At 34.4% G+C, this 19,534-nt stretch overlaps 1 long non-coding RNA gene across 1 annotated transcript in view; it reads left to right on the top strand.

Moving 5' to 3' along the window:
* LOC135325021 (uncharacterized) overlaps positions 1 to 19,534 on the top strand; it is a 510,892-nt gene that overhangs the window by 247,758 nt on the left and 243,600 nt on the right. Inside the window, exon 3 of the long non-coding RNA XR_010386241.1 lies at positions 13,546 to 13,618. This is a non-coding gene — a long non-coding RNA (uncharacterized LOC135325021). The remainder of the gene's footprint in view (positions 1 to 13,545; positions 13,619 to 19,534) is intronic.

The following is a 19,534-nucleotide window of genomic DNA, read 5'->3' as shown; positions in this document are numbered from 1 at the left end:
TGATACTCTGCAAAGAAAAGGCCAAATATGGACTTGACAGTAAAAGAAAGAGGAATATGTATATATGATGTATGTATGTACACACGTATATAAAATGGAGTAAATGAGGCCAGCATAATCAAAGAATCTGTTGCATCGGAGCTTCTTTTAGATTTGAGAAATTGAGGTGCACAGGACCTAAATGGTGAGGACTGTGTATGTAATTCAGCACATAATCAGGGACAATGGCAGGGTCCAAATCATATTTCTGTCTCCACTCAGACATTGGTATACAAGTGCATTTAAGTCCATATTAACGTCAGTTTTAAGCTTTTGGTGCCATTAAGATAATCATACTTACACGGACATTATGCACCCAAATATACTGCACCTGTAAGGACACAGGTCTTAATCTTTCATTCCTTTACTTACACATAAACATTCACACTGTTGTTAGAAGCTCAGTCAGGAAAGTGATCCTCCCACCAGATGGCAGTAAATCTCCACCTACCCCAAAAGTTATGACTAAAAGCATGAAATCATCCTAAGCAGAAACTCCTCTTAAGATTTCGTTTATTTATTTATTTCAGCTGGCGGCTGAATTACTCAGATTATTCTTTTTCAATTCCAATTGGCAAGAATGAGAAAACAGACCAAGCACAACAGGTATCACCAAAGTTATCTGAAAGTACCTAAGACAAGAAGCATCTAACTCGTAAATTCATGATTACTTCACTGCATTGATAATTCTGATAAAGAAAGAGGGATGGAAGTTGTAGTTTAAATCACATTTAAGCTAAATTGTTCCACTGCTTAACATAATTTGAAGCTGCAAGAAGCTGATGTTAATATGACTGTTACTCAGCCCCTGAAAGATTTACTAGCAGTAAACTTGTCATTCCTAGCTGTTCTGCTCGCTTTACACATTTATAGTATGAGTGGTGTTGGACAGGATCCATGCAGTCTCTCTAAAGGAATTTGTAGCTCAGACATTTGCTCTGATCAGAAAAGACCACAATACCTCCCTGTTTAAGGGACACTGTCAACTTTAATATTTAGAAAGAAGACAATTAACTCTCATATTCCGTGTATGATACAGCTTCCCATAAATAGTCATGATTTTGCTTTAAATCTTCTTTTAAGAAAGACTTCTAGTGTCTTCTGTTCTTCTCCTGCTGAAAAGTCAGTACAACTACTGAGACAGCAATTGCCTATGCCTCTATCCTACAGCTTATTCAGCTATGAATAGGCTTAACTTCATCATGCAAATAATCCCTCTACAGTGGAACTCCTTGTTTAACTATACCTTAATACATGAATAGGTCTTTTGAGGATACAGACCTAGCTCACTACAGTTAAAATACTACTGTATATAAGAAACATGATCAAAAACTTAATCCTTCCTACTGCAACAAATTTCTTTGTGATTTGGTATTTAAAGAACTTGTAAGTAGTATTGGCAAGTGAAACAGAAATCTAGGAGAATCCTAACTTATTCTGAGTGTCTTTATTAACAAATATGAGAGATAAAAGATGTCGCATTTACATTAAACCAATGAAACGATAATGCAGATTTCAACATGACCCTTAATACTAAAAAGCGTTTTTTCTGCAGGATATTTCCTGCAGGAATATTTCATCTTTTGTGCTGCAGGAATATTTCATCTTATTACCAAATATGATTAAAATACTAACATTGCAAAATGCAAAGTTTATAAAAGTATGGTTAAAAAGCTTTCATTTACGTAAAGACATACTATTTTGTGGCTATATTATATATGGAATGGATATATAATGAGAAAGACAACATTAAAAGTGCATAGCCAACCTCCGTTATAGCCTTTTCTAACTTTCTTTTTGTCACATAATTATTGCTACTTAATCATAAGGGGGTTTTTTTATTTCCAAAAAAATGTCCTTACTTCCTGCATATTTTCAGAAGAGTTTGGTGGACTCCCAGCCCTTTTTCTTTTGGATCTCCATTATCACCCATGGTCTAACATCACCAACATTAAGTCTCTTCAGAACTGTTTTGTATTCAGAAAGAGATGGAGAGACAGGGCACTGCGGTGACATGATGTGAGAAAAAGGGAAAAGTAGAAGGATGGTTTGGCTTTTCTTCTGTACACTTGTCCTCACGAGCTTTGGTTTCACTCATTACAGCCACTTATACACAACTACATAATGGCTTAAAAGACGTAACATTTGGATCCCAGTTCAATACAAATTCTCTCCCCCCTAACCAAGAGTGTTTCCAGTGGGGAATGCCTACCAATTTCACCCTATCTTCTTTTGCAAATCACAGATATTGCAAAGGTACTAGGATGCTGCTGTGGCTGCTCTGTAAGAGATGAGGAACTCACTTTATGTTTGTAACATTTAACCATACTGAACTGTCCAAGTTTTCGTAAAAAAATGAAAGAAAGAAAAAAAAGGAAAATGTGAATTTTAACATTTTATAGCCTAGCACAATCTCAACAGAAAGCGAAAAGATAAAGCACATTTCAGTACTTGAGGACTTTCTACCAGATTTATTAAAATTTGTCAATAAAAAAGAATGTTTTCTAGAATATTTCACAAAGGAAATAAAATCATAATTACCTTCATCTTTCCTTTTACATATTTGAATTTGCAAAAAATGCATTTTCTATTGTAACTGCAGTCCATTTAAGTTTTATATATATGTATTCTACAGAATATAACTTTCTAGATACATCCATAGTCAACATGTTCTGTAACATCTCAAATGTTTGATTTAGACCACAGTGTCTGCCTTTGTGAAAAAGTAGTTACAGCACAAATAGGATGACTTCTTGCTGTCCTGCTCCTGGGACCATTTTTTAGTTCATTCTTCATACATGACCAAAATAAATAGTTGAAAAACTTTTCAGTTCTTTCTCTGTGGGGTCTAGCCCCACAGCCTGGCTGTGGGGCAGCCACTGGCTCTGCAAGGAGCCTGGGCAAATGCTCCTCTCTCAGCAGCCCAGTGAAAACAGGAATATTTTATTCTAATTCTACTAGACTGTGATTATCTATTTCAGTGTCAAGATGTGTAAACTTTCTTTTTCACTGTAATAAAAATTATTACCACCACACACCTCTGCACTGTCTCTATCCTGCTGCAGGCATTATTTTGCTCATACTGTAGCAAAAGAGTATTCAGAGAGGTAGGTTTTTAATTGGCTGATCCTGTCAAGAACTTCCATCTCATGAATAAGAGTATGTTTTCTGAGGCATGACTAATATTACTAATAGTATTTCTCTTAAGAGAGAAGGGCATTACTATCTGTCCTACTAATAAATTTTTCTGTAATTTAGTAGCTCTGTGGTCATTTCTACAGTTTGGGTTTGGTGCAGCACTGGAACAGAAATCAGTAAACATTGTCAACCACAAGGTAAAACTACTCTGATGCCATTCTAACAGGTGAAAAAGGGTTAAACACATTTTCACTTTATCTGTCCGCAGAGGCTTATTTACTAGAGCTTAAATCTCTACCAAACAGCAACATGAAACCCCTCTATTTTGCTTCCTGTGCTACTACATTCCCACTGGGGCAATGCCATGTTTCTTGATATTATTCTTTGCTGTGCTGTCTCTAAATAGCAATACTGTTGAGAATGACTTTACGGGAGGGGAAACACTGATTTATTTGCCTGTACAGTCATTCTTGGAAGTCTGCCTGCTTGTGCCATAATCTAAGAGAGATGCTTTGTTGCAGTTTGTTGGTGAAAATGGGGTTAGGCAGGGATAGCTGCAAGCAAGAGTTCTTAGTAGGTTGTTCCCACATCTCTAAATGCAAATAAAACTCTTACCTTCATGGCCCATTTTCTGGACTGATACATGGGTAACTTTGAATGACCTTGACTGACTTTGAATGGGGGATCAGGAAAGTGTTCATAAGATTAATATGTTTTAAAATACACTATATATCAAAATAGTAGCTTTCTTGTACATCTACATTATGATATCCTTTCCCTCTGTCTCCAGAAATGAAGAAATACTATCTTTGTTACAGACTGTTTGCAGAATTTTATATTCTTGTTTTCTAAGTAAACAGTGCCAGCTAAATTAGTCTTCAGATCTGAGCTATGTGAAAATTCCTGATTCTCATTCCATTATGTATACTTGCATTTTTTGTTGTCAAGATATTTTTGCTTCTTTTTAGAGCAAAAGACACATCTCCTGGTGTTCATTCTTGAATAAAAGTAAATGGTTAGGTAGGGAATGTTGCACTATAAACTTATTTGAACAATAATTATTTTTATACTCTTTCTGTTTCAGCTTACTTTGCAATTCCTCATCAAAAAATGCAAATATAGTCTGTGTACTCACACATCTTGAGACTGATTAACAGATATCATAGATGCTGAATATTGTGTCAATGAGTCAAATTCACTCTTATTAAGCAAATTTTTACAGTACGATCTCTTTGCCAAATAGATTTTCTAAATAAAGATCACATTTGAAAAAACATTTTGCTTGGCTACACCTTGTTTATCCTGACAGTTCATCCAGTTGTTGAAGAGCTCTTTCTCCTGTCCCAAGTGGTGACTTACAAACACCCGATGATGCATTTTGGCATTATAGGGAAAAGTATAGTCCAGTCACTGTTGGAAGAGAAGTCCCAAGCCATGTGTTTCTGCGATTTTCTGTGACACCCCTCAGACTTTCAGCAGAAAGGTAAATTTGCAGAAATTCAGTCTCTTCTTCTTTGTGGATTAGAGATGAGCCCTGGTTCACTGTGTGTCTGAGGAGCGCTGGGAGAGAGGAGAGTGCAGAAGCGCAAGGCAGTAGGACCGTCTGTCCTCTAGCAGTGCTTAGCTTTGCTTGCCTAAGGCATGAGCTCATACAATAAATGTCAATTTCCATTCCTCTAATAATAAACTCATTATCAAGCAGACAGAGGGACAATCACAAGAGAATTAACTTTAATAAAGTCAAACTGAAGCGAATAGCGTTCACATAGGTTCACACAGTTCCACAGTACTCTTCAGTAAATGTTTTTACACAGCATTTCAGTGAAGCAGCAGAAGACCGCCATCCTCATTTGGGTGGCAGAGCTGCGAGAGGCCTGGCTGTGCTCATGCGATGAGTTTAAGAGAACAGGCTGCTGTGGTTCATCCCCAAAATCTACCGGAAGCCAGATCATGACCCATGTATTTTCTGCCCAGAACTTGCAACACTGCGTGATGTTGACTTAGAAGCAAGATTTAGGAGGTGTGACAGTCTCGTTCATACTTTATGCCCAGATGCAAGAAATAAATGTGATGGAGATACAAGAGTTTTCTGTGAGGGAGATTTCTGTAAAAATATCACAGGCACTTTCTGAGCAGTCTTCTTTTCTTTTCTTTTCTTTTCTTTTCTTTTCTTTTCTTTTCTTTTCTTTTCTTTTCTTTTCTTTTCTTTTCTTTTCTTTTCTTTTCTTTTCTTTTCTTTTCTTTTCTTTTCTTTTCTTTTCTTTTCTTTTCTTTTCTTTTCTTTTCTTTTTTTTTCCTGAAGCAGGGGCCAGCCTATTAATCCTTTTTTTTTTTTTTTTGGGGGGGGGGGTGGCGGCAGTATGAGTCTATTTATAGCACTTTAATCCACTATTCTCTTCCTAGTTTTATTTAAAAAAAAAAAAAAACTATGGCCATATATTAGGTAAGGTAGATTTCTCTGTCTCGAAAGTGCAGGAAACCAAATAATGGAGATTCCAGAACTATCATACAATATTCATGTATGCTCTTGATCTTGGCAATTTTTCAGATTTTATCATCTGTGATTTAGACTCATAGCTATTCCGATATACTGATATCCTTAATGATATTGGGATGAGAAGTAAATGAGGCCTAAAATTTAAAGTATTAAAATAAATTGGGTAAGAATAGAGAAGAGTCGTGGAAAGGTATGTAGAAAAAAATCAGTGCCTGAGGAAAAAGTAATTAAGCAAATAAAATCCCCCAGATACAGAGAGAAGTTAGTCATATTAAATTCCTTCTGTCCCATTATCCCAACTTTCCAATGATTCATCCTCACTTATTTTTCCCTGATTTATCATTTTACGTCTCAATACTGAAAGTATTATAGTACTACTTTTGTTTTGTTTTGTTTTGTTTTATTTTTATTTTATTAAGTTTTTTAAAGTTTTAAGTTTTATTTTTTATTTTAAGTTTATTACTTTTTAGGAAAATGGTGATAGATTGATCTATTTAAAGTGAACTGGTCACTCATACTTACTAAACAGATTATTTTAAATATGTTTTAGGTTTTAATTTTACTTCCTTTGGATGGGAGTATGTTTTTCAAAAATACTTGAAGACAAATAGTGGTATTAACAGAAGGGGAAATGATATTGAACAACATGAAAGTCTTTCAGTGGTGGTAAAATGAAGAGGGTAATAATTTTCAAGTGCCACTAGTGAAACCCCCTGTACTTGGAGCAAGCAAAATTAGACAAACACAAGCAGCTAAAACATATAGCATAGAGAAACAAGGGGTACTGTTAAAAATGATTCAATTGACAAAGAACTTCCTTAATATCTTCGTGTGTTTATAAGAATTGTGTAGAACACAATTAAAAAAATTAAAGTATTAAAAGAAATTGAGTAAGAATAGAGAAGAGTTGTGGAAAGGTGCATAGAACATACACATTTTATTAATCCATATCCTATTATTTTACTAGTCCATCTCATATCATTAAGACTCCTCTACTATGATGCTTAATTAAGCAGCTTAAGCTAAAAAAAATTGAAATTAATTAACAAAAAAATTAATTGACACTTTTGTATACATAAAGGTCATACTGAATGATGTATAGGGTCAGCCTAAGAAATTGCTGCCATACAGACAGAACTGCTAAAATGTGTATTCAAGATAATTATTTGAATAGTGTCATTCAGCCTCCAGCAGTGACAACATATCTGTCTTATTATTTACCTATTTCTATTCACTCTGCTTCAGACGTCACTGTGGAAAATATAGCTTATACTGAAATGCTCCTGACTTCAAAATGATTGATCAGCCCATTGTCATATACTACCATGTTTCACCAGGTTTGAAGACTTTGCAAGATCATATTAAATAAATGTGCCAAACAGGCTGATATGCTTCCCTTGCAGTTTATACTTCTTTACAGCTTTTTACTTTTAACAAGGAAGAAAATTTCTGCAAACTTAGACACCAGTTCAGAATAATGAGTTCTTCCCCTACAAGTAGGAGGCACCAGTAGAGGGAACCAGCATTCGGAGATGGTTGGCACCTTTCAGACCTCAAGCTGAGATCTTTCTAGTTCATTTTCTTGCTTTGCTGCTCTCCAGCAGTAGACTTTTATGAGTTTATGGCTATCTTTTTTAAAGCTTATGACAAGAAAAGAGGAGATGGAAAAGTTTCAAAAATGCAATATGTGTAATTTTCAGTTCACCCAGGGCCAGAGAGGTATCTTTCCTCATTCAACATAGATAACGTATATAAGACACTTGGCACAACTATGAAACAGTGCGGTATGTCTAGAACCATAAAGTAAGACTGGAGTCATCTTTGGAAGATATGATACATTTTTCTGTACCTTGTGGTGGTTTGCACTCCAAAATGTAACCACGCTGCAACAAAAGCATTGAAAATTCTTGACCATTGAGTCTAGCTCTTTGATTTTAAACCCTCTACAAGAAAAAGAAAAAAAAGGGGGGGAAAAGCAAAAAAAAAGCTACTTGAAAAGTAGCTACCCTCTTCCCCACTCTTCCTATGCTGGATAGTGTTTCAGAACTTTGTTCCTCTGATTTTTGGAAGTATTGGGTTTCATTTTTAATTAATAACTAACATATTAAAATCTGATGAATGTATTTTTTTTTTTAATCCTGAATAGTGAGAAATCAGCTGAACACTGTTGGAGTGATTTGAGACCATATATTTTTGGGAAAAAAAAAGATTAATCTTATTCATATAGAAAATGAAAATGCGCTTTATCATACTGAAAGCCATACTACATTGAAGTTTTTAATTTTAAAAATAAACTATACTTATTTAATAGTTTAAAAATAAATATAAAGTTATCTTTTAGAACACAAAACCAAAATTACTGATTTGTTCTGAAAAAAATTTCATTTGACAGATTTTTAAATAACTGAATTTTAGAAACAAGTCACCAAATAGTTATTCAGACTATTTCCCTTGGTTTTAAGGTAAGGAGAAGGATAAGTTTGTGTTCCTTGCATAATACAAGTGGTATAAGCATAAATTTCTGAGCAGGAAGTTATATCTGAACAGGTGCTTGTAATCAAGTTCATGTGTTCTGCAGGTGTTTTTATAGTTATAAGTTCCAGAAAGGTGTAGTTGTATGCATCTAGCATAACTAAGCATGTGTTTTAGAATTATGATCTCAGAGTAATTTTTTTTTTGCAAATTATAATTCATTGAGCAAAAGTACCCAACTTGTACAAAAAATATACAATAAATAATTTTAATCAATTCCTCTGTGCAAAAATTCCATTTACTGCTAAGAAAGAACCGGTAACAAAGGAAGCACATTAAAGTGATAATTCAGAAAGTTTTCACAATTGCTTACTTCCATGAGCAGCTTATAGTTTTATCTTACTTTCAGTTTGACATTCAGACGGTTGGAGCACATTTTGAAGTGATTATGTTATCTCTTGGGTAACAGTTAAATGCCGATTAAAGGTTGCAAAGTTCAGGAAGATGAAACTGTCTCTGTTTGATCTGGTGCTATGGGGTTGAAGAATCAATGAATTAAGCAAGTTAGGCTTAAGATAAGTTCGAACATTGGGAGTAGGGGAGATGTCAAATGTCAGGGTGGAAGTGAGGCAAATGGCATGGGGAGACTATTTACCATAAATATATGAATGTTGTCAGCCTTAATAAATTCTGTCTCCTGTTATGAAGATAAATAATTTGGTTTCTGTTTTCAAACTGCCTCACACTTGCTTCTGCACAGAACAGGTATAACATGAGCAGGAAGTGGCATGGGATCAATGGCTGTCGCGTATGAGTGGCTTTGTCTTCTATTTGTTCTCAGGCATGGAAAAGGGAAGGAATTCAAGATAGATCAAAATTTCATCAGGATCAAAACGTAGACCCTGTTAAGAAAAACATATGCATGGACATGATTTTTCAAGGATATAGATATATGCAGATTTCTTATAGAACATTTCATCTTTTAACTTCTTTATTAAAAGCTTAGTGCTTATCACCCAAAATTTTGATGCACATTCCAGAAACCCAGTCATGAGATCAAAAACATAGCATTTTATTTGCCTAATTATTTGACAATAATTATGCTAATGCAACTCCATATACACCTCTAAAATCACGGAGCCAAAGGAAGAACGTTGAAAATCCATGAATCTAAGTTTATTTTGATGTGATCTGAGGGTACATGAGAATAAGAAAATCACAACAAAATCACACCATTTGCCAGCAAATATTGACTTTGACCTGTAGCTGGAAATATGACTCTTGCAGCTACATGTTTCTGTTTTGCCATTATCAAATCTTTAGACTGTAAACACTTTTTTTGTTGTTGTTTATTATTTTGTATAGTTTACTTTGCAAAACAGGTTCTTCATGGACAGAGTGTTCTCTTACAGTCTTCTAGTACTTCTAAAGTGGAAACGTAGATTTTCAGTGTAATCTCATTTATTTCAGTTTTGTAGTAGAACTGGGCGAGTTTTTTCATTGGAAAATCAAGATTTGATTTGCCCCAAATACTTCATAAGTTATTTTCCTTTGGGGAAAGGAGACAAAAAAGATTTTAAAAACCCTGAAACCTGCAAAAATACTTTTTTGTTTCCTTACATTGTGATAGTATAAAAGTGTTATTTAGGTAGGATACAATTGAGAACATATATACTCTGGATTTTCATTCATATACCTCATTAAATTACTAGCCTGGAAGCCCAGTCCAAAGTCCAGTGAGATCAAGGGATGATTCCTGTTCATTTCAGCAGGGTTTGAGTCAAGGCCATGTTATATTCTCTTTCTATGCATGTTCATGAATCTTGGTGATGAGATTTCTACATACTTGGTCTTCTAGATTCCATAAATCCGAAAACCCAGGATAATGTTTAAGTTTGAAACCAAGAGAAAAAGACTGTTCTAAAGCCGCTACTATGCCACAACATCTTGTTGGAATTTTCTTGAAACTTCTTCCTATTTCAGGACGGGTATCATCAGAAAGGAGTAGGTCTGAAGTCTTTTTTTCGGTATCTCTTTAGTTGTCTTCCCCCTCACAAAAAAAAGATCTGAAGAATCAATAAGCATTGCTCCAGCTTCATTATTTCGGGCATTTTCTTCAGTATAGCTAAGTTGTAACATATTTATAATTTTTAGAAAAACAGAAACAAAGACAAAACAATAAAAAATTTATGTATTTGCTTTGCTCTCAGAACAGCTCAGGCATCTTTGTCCTTAAAAGAAGCAACTATTTGGCAAATAAAGGGATGAACAGGGTGTTAAAGAAAAAGGCAGGGGATTTGAAATGAAAACAAATCCCTTGTAATATATTGTAACATATTTATCAGGCATGCAAAATACCATAGTTACTATGCAGCATACGCAGTAGATGGAGTGTAAAATATTTATAACGGGAAAGTGTTCTCACTGATCACACTAGAACACTGTGCTGATCATGGAAAATCATTTGCTCTTTCCCCAGTCAGTCTGCACTTGGCAGGTCAGAGTCTTACCAAAGTGGTAGCTAATGCTCTGCGTCAGTTAGAAACATAACAAAATAACTCTACAGCAGGAAGTAATGCTGCTCGTAAACATCTATATCAGTGATGCTGTCAACAATTTTTACCTGAAAAACATTTTCCATTAAGTATGTAAGGAAGTGCTATGTCCCTGCTTTGAAAAATGTCTGTAAAAACATCTTGCATGTGAAATGTAGGTTTTTATTACAAAGACTTCAGATGGCCAGCTAGACCAACTATGACAAATTTACTCTATATTCTATTGCAGTATGTTTAGTACAAAACTCATATTTTTGACACCTTTCCTTGTGTAGTGCACTTCAAATAAATATATTCTCTCTAAAACTGCTGATGTTTTCAGTTAGAGATTGTTTCTCCTAAAACATGTCAGGAATAGACTTTTTAGGGAGAAACTTTCATGATCAGTATCTTCTTTGCCTTTTATTTTTCCTGAATCATTAGCAATATTGCAACTTCTGAATGTCATCAATGAGATGTAAAAAAGGGTGGAAGTTGTTTATCAATCACTGTTTGGTATGTGGGAGGAAAAAACACAGAGTCTTAAGTGCCAGAAATAAAATCGCAACACTGTTAAACATCCTTGCAGAGAACTATCACATCCAATAGAATGACAGAAAATACTTTTACTGAGATTATAAAATACTTTGCAGTAGCACTTCTGCTTACAGTATTTTTGGAAAAAAAAAATCCTTGTTTTCTGTTCTTAGTTTTCTTATTTTATGGTTAACTTTTCAATAGTGAAAAATTAGCTTCTTGGTGTATGCTGTGCACATTTAGAAACTGTGGCAAATGTCCACTATATCTCAGAGGGAATCAAAGGACAGAAAATGCTGACAGTCTTTTTGTATCTGAGCTATTACCTTTTTATTACTATCACAATGTATGTATCAAATATGTATTTTTAGAACAGTCACAACACAGTCTTAGAAATGGTAACTAATGGAAAAATCAATAACAAATTATTCAAATTCTTTTTTGGAGAGCAAAGAGGAGTCTAGTAGGTTAAAGTCTCCAAGATTGCAGACTATCGGATAAAGTCTAAAAGCTACGGCTTTGGTTGCTTTGTTTTTAGCTGTATTTTAAGTGGAACAGGTATTCCAGAGGCAGCAGAAGAAGCGAAAAGGAAGTATTTAAAGTGAAGAATAGAGAGAAAGCTTACTATCTGGTCAGATTAAGTCCATTGATACTCACTAAAAAAAAAGAAAAAAAGAAAAAAGAGTGAAAAATAGAAAAAAAAAAGAGAACATCTGAGCTTGAGAAGTATTGAAGTACATAACAATCAAGAAGGGAAAGATGAATAATGGAAAGCAGTAGATATGTAAGAGCTAGAAAGCAAGAAAGGGGGAAGGACAAATGCATTATGTCAGGAGATGCTATACGGTGATGGTACAGATGAAGGAATAAATAAATTAATACAACGGTCGATGAAAGTTGAAATCTGAGATTCATGCTGTCTGGAACATTATTTAAATGAAGACTTATCAAATAACTTTATTGAAATGCAATTCATGAAACCACAAATGTTAATTTATTCCTCGCAGTCTTTTGCGCCTGCCATGGTCCCTTTCACAGGAAACACTCTGAGAAAAGCAGAACTGAGATATTAAATTACAGCAACTGTTGAATATTTTTAGAGAATGTTCAAGCACTGTAAAACAACAACAATAACAACAAAAACCCAAACAAATTACCAACCTAACCCTCACCAAAAAGCTCACATTTCCTGTTTACTACAGTGATGGAAAAAAAAAAATAAAGGAAGATTTTCTCCACACTACACCAATCAGTCCTTTGTTTTGGATGAAAAGGTGGACCATCATTTGTCTAGACTATTTGCATATGACAAAACAGTTGGCAACCAAAATGAAAGGTCAACAGGACAATGCATTCCACAAAAACAGAACAGAAAGAAAACAAAAATAAGAAGAAAGACAAAGAAGGAAAAGTCATATTGGAAAGGAATATCTTCAGGTTATGGAAATGCTATCATTACAAAGCAATTACCTTTTCCTCCTAAGTTACAAATAATATGAAATCAGTGCTGTGTGAATTGAAGCAAGGGGATAATTAAATCCATCCAAAAGCAAGTTATGAGTATATGCACAAATAAAAGGAAAGATGCTTTTTTATTTTATCTTCCTATAGAGACATTCAAGTGTACACTGTAAAGATGGTTCCTGCATTTGGTGCATACTCAGCACTTTCACCAGTTTTGGCTTATGTAGATTAGAGAATCTTTGTAAGTCTGACTTCTAATGTGAAAGAATTAAATAAGTGACTTAGAATGGACAACCATGCTAGGGATTGACGCTAGTTTGACATATGTCGGCAGTTAGCTTTTTGCCAAGGCGACAATTCTGTTTTCACAAACTGTTTAAGTAATTTAGCAGTCTGATTAGCATCAGGTCTGTGGAAGCACTGCAGGTATTGTTAATAACTGCTTGGTATTTCATGAGCTAATAGGACACCTTTGCTTGTGAAACCAGATTTTTATATTAAAGATAGTACTTTGAAAGAGAATTGCTTTAGCAGAGTAACATGATAAGGAAGTTTTTATAATTAAGGCACTGTGGTTAGATGTACAATTACTTGGCATGAACACTTTAATAAAAAATGGAATTCATATTATTTAATATGTGATCATTATTTTTTTACTTTGTGAACTATACTGTTTTACATCATAGCTACTCTAAAAAATTCATTTTATTATGCTACCTTACAATGACGGTCACTTGTGGAAGTTACTTACCTTCAGTGAACTAACTTTTATTTGTTCTTGATCCCTTCAAGATTTATTAGAATTATTGCAGGAATACACATGAAAAATGTTTTATCTTTTTTTTTTTTTTTTTTTTTTTTCAGGGAAAACCTGAGGAGTCTTACACTTTTAATCCTCCAGTCATTGGTTGTGCTGTGAGGACATTGTGGTGAGGTGGTAAGTTGCTGTACATTTTTTGCTTTGACCAGTTCAAGTGTCATTTTCAAATGTAACTGGTAAAAAATCTCCTTCAGTGTTGAGGAGTCTGTTTGACAAACTGCCCCTTTTGGCAAATCCAAAAACAGTAAGTCTACAACTGAATTAATGCGGGAATCACAGACACATCAGATTTGTTCTGTTAACAGATTGACTTTATATCATTTAAACAGTACAGATGCTTTGTACATGTGCAGTGCCTGTCTTCCAGAAATCCTCAGCATCTTCCTAGGTTGGAAATCTGGTTGATTATTGTAAAAGTGGCAAGTTTGGTAGAGCATGGATCACTCAGCAATTCTTGACATTGATTGGTTTTAAGAATTCAGTGGTCCATTTTTCAGCCTTTTTTCAGAATTTTCTTCTGCCCCACCACTCCCGTAGGACTATACTGTGAAGACTTTCTTCTCCTGAATGACGGGTTTAAGAGATGCCTGTGCTCTGTCAGTGCTGCCTTGATGAGGGACTTTTATGAAGCTCTAAATTACATCATGATGGCTTGTTGATCTTAGTGGCAACTTGATAAGTCTCATACAGTACCTGACTAGGAATTTCTAGGGATAAGGGAGCTTTTTAAAGGAGGTTTCCCCCCCCCCCCCCTTTTAGTCTATTTTTTCCCCTCTGCTAAGACAGCAGGAGTGATTGTCATGTATTTCTAATAGTCAGAACAATTCTGAATAATGAAGTGGCCCAATGACTTTAAGTCATGGTTCAGAAAATTATGTGTTTTCATTTCTAGTGCTTTCTCTGCCCTGAGTATACGTTCTGACCTCCAGCTCTGTAACTAGTCAAACTCTTCAAAAATCAAATGCTCTTTTTTTGTTTGTTTTCCAATAAACTGAAAGTTACATTACTGCTGGAACTTCAGTAATAAGAGATGGAAATCCTGATCTTTCCATGAGAAATTAAATGGCTTTTGTCACATTAGATATGTTTTTTTGTGTGTGTTTTATCTATGTTTCTATCTGTCCCTTAATAAAACTATAATAATAGTTTTACAGCTCCAGTTATATGTCCTGGTTATATAAAAAAGGTTAATGCTCCAGAATGTAATGTGTTCAAACAAAGCTTTCTAAGTACTGGATATTGAGAAGAATTAAGTTGTGTGTTATTTCATTTGCTATGAATATAGAAAAGGACATTATGTGGTGCACATTAACTGCAGAGCCAGGACCACTGACCTGGCATGGTTCTTTGCTTCGTTCTGTTCTCCTCATTAACAAGTGGAGAATTTACAAAATAAACAGGTGAAATTACTTCTAACTTTAAAAATAGAGACCACCTAATCCAGAAGTGGTCCTAATCCACTCAATCTATTTAGAGTAGACAGCTCTTTGTTCTGATCAGCGTTCTGAGTTCCTTCTTTTTGTGACACTGTTGAACTATATTGCCACCTACTACATCTTGGCCTAAAAGCAGAGTGATTTCATACAGCCAGTGTTTATTGATTTGAGTGAATATTTTCAAAAACAAAATTTCATCTTGATATAAAGTTTTATTTTATTTTTTCTTTTTTTCCTTGTCTTCACAAATCAGGATCAGGTTAAAGTATAATAACTTTAATTTAGCTAGCCAAAATGCAAACTGTTTTTTCTGAAAGCAATAAAATTATCCTCTTGATCTGGGTTTTTCTTACGGTAAGGTCCAAGTATTTTCCACACAGTGATGTATTTTACCCAAATTAATGTTCTCAATATTAATATTAATGTTTATATTTCACATTTTAAAAAGTCTTGATCTCTGTAGTCAGCTCACTGTATATTTTTGAAGACTGCAGTTCATGAATGCAAAGTTTTTTTGTTTAGTTTTGTTTTTCTAATTTCCTAGCCTAACATCCTGTCTCCTTATCATTCACAAGAAATTTCCTTGAAGCAATCATTAACAATACAAAGCCAAGGAAAGAAAAAAAGAAAAAAAATAAATAAATAGAGTCAACATTATAGCTAAGTTTTAGTTGTTTTAGCTTTTGTATCGGTTTTATAATTACAGGTCTAATATTGGATACTCAATGATACGCAATTTTCAACCTCCATACAGTTTTTATTTTAGACATCTTCTATAAAAAAATTGAAATTATGGGAACTTTATGTCTTGCATTTAGCAAAATTCCATAATAGAGAAAAAAAAAAACCCACACTATTAAAGTTATGACTAGAGGTTGTTTCTGTTACTTACCACTTTAGAATCAGAAATAGATTTCATTTAACTGGAAATTCAGTGCTTTATTTTTGTCAGCTTGGTGGCCACTATTTCAGCCTTGGACTATTAATATGCTGTTCTCCTTAAGGAAGGCATTTTGACAGTGCAGAAAAATAGAGCATAACCCTCAGAATTCAATGTTAGGATTTTATATGTAGACCTGTTAAACAGAGTTGTGTCTGCAGTGCTTTCAGTGATACATAATTAAGATACACCCAAGAAGAGACATTTTTCTTCATTATTTAGAATTAATTCGTTTGTGGTTTAAGAGGTAGAAAATATAGGTAGAGGCAAAGAAGCTACAATATTTTACTTCTCTTGATTATAGAAAGAAAGGAGGTAGTTATTAAAGCTATTTTGATGCACTTGATATGTTGAATCAGAGCAGAAGATCAGTATATTAAAATTCCTAACAATGTCACTTGAATAGTTTGGCAAGCTGAAATTAGAATATTAAAGCTTTAACCTTCAGGACATATTTTTGAAGCTAGTTTAGATTGCCTGAATTTGAAAGTTATTTTAGTTTGACAGTTGTTTAGTTCTCTGAAATATGATGTTGGAGTGAGTTCAAATGGTGAAGATAAAGAAACACGTTACAAAACTATTGCATGTTTTGACAGAAGTTCACATCTTGCAATCATGACAGAAGGATCAAAGCCCAGATGTCTATACACAGTTAAGGGCGCTTCATGTCAGAAAGCAGGCCCCTTTTGTGGTTCAAAACTGATGAGGATGAGGCAACCAGTGAAAATGTGAGCTTTTTTTTGCTCAGGCGGTATTGCTGTTGTGGTTAGAGAATTCACTGCAGCTAGCCACTTACCATCAGCATAAAATTCGCTCTACCACTTAATCAAGCTAAAAATTAGAGAGAAAAAGAACTTCCTTCTTTTGATTAAATATGTAGTGTTCCTAAAAATATCTTTGCTGAAGGTAAGAATGGCTGCCATTTCTCCTAAAGACCTAATGGACCTGCAGAGAAGCTTGCTACAGCACAGAGCAAGCAAATCTTCATAAAATGTTAGGCATTTTGAAAGTGCATCTGTGAGAATGCTAGAGATTTTCCTTCATTTCCAATGCTTGCAGTTACTGTAGAATAAAATCGAAACTATTCTTTATCCGTGCTGTACCCAGATAATATTGGTATAGCTTCCAGATATGCAAGACTAAACAAGCAGAAGTGGAAGGAAATATATAATGTAATTTGGTGTTTCTCAGTAGCTGTGTCCCAGTCTTAGGAGCTGAATCATAAAAGGTGATCTGTAGAGTTACAAGACGTAGAAGCTTATAATACTGCCTGGAAGAAAGAACGCTTTGCTTTGTCTCTCCATGTATACTTTTACCTTTCATGGCCAAGTAATTCTGAACTCATGCAACACAGTTGTGGTTATTAATGCAACTTTCTCTCTTTTATTGTAAATGAATTTGTTGAGAACCAGAATTAGACAGAATGGCCTTCTCTAGCTTTTTTTTCTTTTCTTTTTTTTTTTAATTTGCAGAATATTTTGCAGTATATAGTTCAGCCTCATTTTAAATGCCACAAACTGGCTTCCCCTGAGAAAGTAACAAAAAAATCCAGCAGAACCAAAGCCTCACTGAAGTTTTGCAGGCTGCCATGTTTAGCAATTCTGCTCAGCCAAATCTCCAGAGAGAATTCAATGCTAATAGCAGGCAGTCATTTTTGCCCAGGACTCTTATTTCCCTAGCATACAAAGTAGTTTCCTGCTTACTGTTCAGATGAATTGTGTCAGATTGAAAGACATTCCTTTGATTGGGTATACAAGGCAAAGTCTCTAACAAAGGGTGTGATTATTCATTCTATACAGTTTGTGAATTGCTTGCTAGCCTAGCCCGTAACTGGAATATTGAATTGATTATGTATATTTCTGGGATCCTCTTGCCTTGCCTTACCTTTCTCTTTTGTCTTTTCCTTGATGTTGAAATTTAGTATTTCCTCATGTATTTTTTCGTACTGTTCAGTTTCTTTTTCTTTAATACTGAGTCTTTGTTCTTCTAAAAATTGTAGCTTCTTTTCTTCATTGCACCTATGGCCTCAGCAAAGGTCTGTCCATCTGAAAAGCAGCAGGTATATCACTGAGAAAAGCATGTGCACCTAGATAAATACTTTCCTGTCTACTCTTGGTGTTGTCCTCATAAAAATCTTCTGAGATATATTCTGTTAGTGTCAGCTATATATTTACTGGTTTTGCAGACACTATATTGTTAGTGTGACCTATTGTTTTGTATATATGTCAGTAGGTACGTGTATCTTATAAATATATGCCCATGAATAAGTGAGTGCATTCACTAGTTTTTTTTAAATGCTAGGATCAGGTAAAGTAAAATATGGATTATCTATCAACATACATTTTAAAGTTTTGTACTGTTTTGAATGACATTATTGCTTTGAGAGAGTTTGTGTATGTGTGTGTGTGTGTTTGTGTGCATGCAGGCACACACGTGTGCTGAAAAAGAAATTATTCCCAAAGAACACCTTTGTATTTAGGTCATGATTTGCTGTGTTGTACAGAACTGATCTAAACTTTGTAGTGAAACAGCTTGTTCTCCCTCAGAATATTCTTAGTAGATAATAGCATGCTGTAGAAACATTTAAAAAACTCAAACAGAAACTGCCAAAGTGTTTTTTCTTAGTTAATTGGAATGTTTTTTGTACTGGCTTTAATCACTTCACATCTATATTATACTTCTTATAGCAAGTATTTTCATAGTGTTGAATGAAACTAGAGGAGATTATAGGTAATTGGCTGCAAAATTAGGAGCTTTCCAAGTCAAAAGGCAATTATCTAATATATACTTCCGTTTTTAGTAACTAGTAATATCTTTCAGCATTACAGAATGGCGTGGTTGTTCTTGGCAAAAGTAGACTTTATACGTAGTCCTGAGATTGAATAATTACCACGTGATGTGGGAAAGGTGCAGTCTCTCTAGCACAGAGAAGAGCTGAAGATCAGTTATACTCTATGCATATTCTGAGACAGGTTATCTAACTTCTGAAGCCAAGCAGTGCACACTGCTTTTTTCATTTATCTTTCCCATTTTTGGTTTGAATTCTAATGCACTTTTCACTACTTCTTAACCACTCAATACTGCTCTTGTGATTCTTCCAAGCACCACAACTAACAGTTATGTATACTTAGCTTGTGAACAGGATTCTACAATTATGTTCACTCATATTTCTTGTACGTTATTTCCTGGTCAGATCTTGGGAGACAATCCATCTCCTTTCCAAGAGGAAGCAATAATAAATAAGCATTTAGATATGTTCTAAATGCGTATTTGGGGCTTAGATGCAGGCATTTCCTAGTAGAAAGGTATGAAAACTTTGCTCAGTGTTAGCGCAGTTGTTAAACATAAGTTTTATTTATAGATTTAAGTATTAAATTACTGTATCGTATGCAATTCTAAAATGTGATAATGTGTTATATTGTGTAGTTCTTCCCTTTTTATGTTAGGAAGTCTTTGACAAATTTAATGAAGTCTTCTGCTTTACAGGTCACTCACTACATGTCTCAGTCTAACATGTATTTTATTTATTCTTTTATTGAACATGAGCACTATTGATGTTCTCTGACAGCAAATACATGTTAAAATGATGCCACAACTTTGACTTTTATGGAAATCCAGCATGAAAAAGTTGTACACAAAATTTATTATGTTGACTTA

Source organism: Dromaius novaehollandiae, chromosome Z, assembly GCF_036370855.1.
Source record: "Dromaius novaehollandiae isolate bDroNov1 chromosome Z, bDroNov1.hap1, whole genome shotgun sequence".
Taxonomy (NCBI): Eukaryota; Metazoa; Chordata; class Aves; order Casuariiformes; family Dromaiidae; genus Dromaius; species Dromaius novaehollandiae.
This window is presented reverse-complemented; position numbering and strand designations above follow the sequence as displayed.